This window comes from Dioscorea cayenensis, chromosome 20, assembly GCF_009730915.1.
Source record: "Dioscorea cayenensis subsp. rotundata cultivar TDr96_F1 chromosome 20, TDr96_F1_v2_PseudoChromosome.rev07_lg8_w22 25.fasta, whole genome shotgun sequence".
Classification (NCBI taxonomy): Eukaryota; Viridiplantae; Streptophyta; class Magnoliopsida; order Dioscoreales; family Dioscoreaceae; genus Dioscorea; species Dioscorea cayenensis.
The window spans coordinates 15,385,034-15,388,301 of NC_052490.1; the positions used below are offsets into that span (position 1 = coordinate 15,385,034).

Here is a 3,268-nt window from a genome sequence, read left to right on the forward strand (position 1 = left end):
CGGTGTGGTTGCGAAGTGTAGCCTCGACCGATTAGAACTATGTATCAGATGATTACACAAAATGGGTCAAGGCTTTCTCTAAATTAGTCATTCGGGTCTCCAAACCTGACACTCTATTCTCCATGCTCGGGTGTTGAAAACCTAGCGGTGCTATGGCCTTCTGTTGCCCTTGGTTACTCCATGAGAACTTGGGGTGGTTCCTCCACCCTTGATTGTAGGTGTTGCTATACGGATTGCCTTGGTTTCTCATTGCATTACCCACAAAGTCAACTTGCTTAATGGATAAAGTACCACCAACGGCTATCGGGCAAATGAATGGGGTATGTCCTCCCCCACATCCATCATAATTTGTTACGGCCGCCAATTTAGGAGACGTTAGAGTGTCTAACTTCTTACTCAATGCCTCCACTTGAGCCACCAACAATGTAACTGTATCAATTTCATGGAGTCTGCCCACTTTCTTCCATTCCCTTGCATTCTATTGGTAGCTATTCATAGCCATTTCTTCTACCAATTGGCGGGTTTCATCGGGGGTCTTTATTCCTCATTATACCTCTTACGGCGGTATCTAAAAGCTGTCTTGTACTTGGATTCAAACTGTTGTTAAAGGGTATGAATGATCATCCACTCAGGGAATCCGTGTTGTGGACACTTCCGTAAAAGGTCTTTGAAACGCTCCCATGTCTCAAACAAGGACTCTAGCTTCATCTGAACAAAGGATGAAATCTCATTGCGAAGCTTTGCCGACTTTCCCGGAGAGAAGTACCTAGCCAAGAAAGCTTAGACCACCTCATTCCAAAGCGTGATGGATGCTCATGGTAAAGAATGTAACCACTGCTTTGCTCTTCCTTTTAGAGAAAATGGGAAAGCCCTCAATCTAATAGCATCATCCGTAATACCGTTGATCTTCAGCATGTTACAAACTTCCAAGAAGTTTTTAATGTGATTGTTTGGATCTTCATCGGCCAAGCCATTGAACTGCGCTGACTGTTGTATCATCTAGATGAATGCTGGATTTAGCTCAAAGTTCGGAGCTGTAATCGGGGGTCGCACAATGCTAGATTGTGTCCCCAATACTGAAGGTTTGGCGTAATAATAAAGTATTCTCTGTTGTTCATTCTGTTCTGCCATGTTGCCAGATCCTTGCAACTTCCCTCTTCAGCTAGATTCGAAGGTTCTTGCACAGGTTTTTTTCCCCTTCTTCTGAGTGTACGTTCAAGCTTAGGATCACCTTCAAGCAATGTCGAAGGGTTTCCTGGGTCATAACCTGGACTGCACAAAAGAAAGAAAAACAAATCAGAACAATGAAAGAATAAGAAGATGTGAAATAGAAAAAATAAATGAATGAATAGCTAAGATCGCAAAGTGCAAAGTATCTCTAAACACCTACTCCCCGGCAACGGTGTCAAAAACTTGACAACGCCCCTTGTGTGTGACCCGCAAGAGCACGGGTTTGTCGAGTAATAAATCCCAAGTGAGTGGGGTATCGTATCCACAGAGAGTAGGGAGTAAAAATACTTAAACTGTTACTTCACAACGTGAAAGTGAACAATGATAGTCTCGATAAAATGTAATGTAAACAAAGATAAAAGAAATAAGAATGAGAGGCACAAGTAAGTGAGAGGTAAGGCTATCGATAGAAGTGGGGTACTCGGACAATGCTTCCCTAGGATTAATGTGTCAAGTGCAAGACCAACTATTATACTTCCAAATTAATGCTCAATGAGTCGTGGAAATCCTTAAGCACACGGTCCCAAATCTAAGGTCAACCGTGACTAACTCTATACTATGTCCGGGCGGAGAAATCGCACAGTCTCAACACCTCACACTGTGCATAGTTGTATGGAGTTCTAGGGAATCCATGTGATAAAGCCTCTTCCAATGTATAGACCTAACCCTTTGGTCCAGGCAAAAGGCCCCTAGTCACATCTAAGTCCCTGATAAGTGCTTGTGCGATATGAATGCGAAGCGTTCTTTCCTTATGTTGAGCATTACTTTTCTCGGGTTTTTACACTAATATGTGTGTTTTTATGTTACTTTTATGCAGGTAAGGTTGTGAAACCAATTATGAAGGAAAGAAGCCAATGTGGATCCCAATGCACCGATTTTGGAGGAAATTTTGCTAAAGTTCAAACGCGAAGATATAAGTCGGGTGCGAGATGCTAGTGTGTGTGCCAACCTCCCCGTATTTGAGTTTGCAAAACCATTTGGAGGGGCACAAGGGCAGTCACACTCAAGCACTCCGACTTATGCAAATAGAACAAGATTTCCATCAACTTATCCGTCATTGAAGAAGCAAAGCGATCCATGGCATAAACGTGTGCCCGTTTAGGTTACCTTGATGAAAAGTGGATTCGGGAGTATTTTTTGGCAGAGTACTGTAGCCAATCAATGCTGCAAACAATGTAGTAGTTACTGTTCACAGTCGGCCGAAAATGACAGTTTCAGAGAATCCACACGGCGTGTGGAAATTACCCACGCCCGTGCGAAAATTCCACAGGGGCGCCCACAAGGGCGTGTGGATTCCCGATTCCAGCCCTATTTAAAGCCGATTCAGCCACGATTTCAGTATTCTTTTCTCCATCTTTTCCCCAACTTGAGAGAGGGTTTCGGCTAGCGTTTTGAGAAGTATTGGCTAGGGTTTTGGAGAGGTTCTATGGCTCCGACATCGTTATTCCTTTGGAAAAAGGTTGGTATGGGAGCTTCCATTGAGGTATATCCTATACCGGACAAGGGAATCCTTGGACGACGAGTAGAGGACTTTCCACAAGACCATCGACACGACTATCGAGGGGGTTTCTCTATGGATTCATTGCTTTTACATTCTATTTCTTTGATTGTACTTAGCTCCATGGAAAGCTAAACCCCTAGTGGGTACTTGGGTATTTGTGAACCCTAGGATGTATTTGTTTTATTGAATCTCTTTATTATGCTTTCAATTAATTGATGTTTGTTGTGAGTTCCAACCTTGAATATTTGATTGTATGAACATTTCCCCTAGAGTGACACTAGGGTTGAGCGTTCTTGTTGGTAACCTTGTGATTGAGTGACACACAACGAGCGTTAGACAAAACTAGGTTAGAGAGTGACACTAGGGTGAGTCGAGAGGTACAGGAGCGTCCCCTTTCCCCTCCGATGTGATAGATTCTACCTCCGTTCCTCGAGTTCTTTGCGGCCATAATAGAGTGAATGGTGTAAGGGATGACCCTACGCTGGGGCTTAATTGCGCGTGCAATGGAGTGAAGCATTGAGGTGATCTTAGTATCTA

At 43.5% G+C, this 3,268-nt stretch overlaps 1 non-coding gene across 1 annotated transcript; it reads left to right on the forward strand.

Annotated features, from left to right (window-relative positions):
* The first annotated feature begins 634 nt into the window (after positions 1–634).
* On the forward strand, positions 635–741 carry LOC120252149. Its single transcript, XR_005533695.1, has one exon. It is a non-coding gene; the product is annotated as a small nucleolar RNA R71 (small nucleolar RNA).
* The last annotated feature ends 2,527 nt before the right edge of the window (positions 742–3,268 follow it).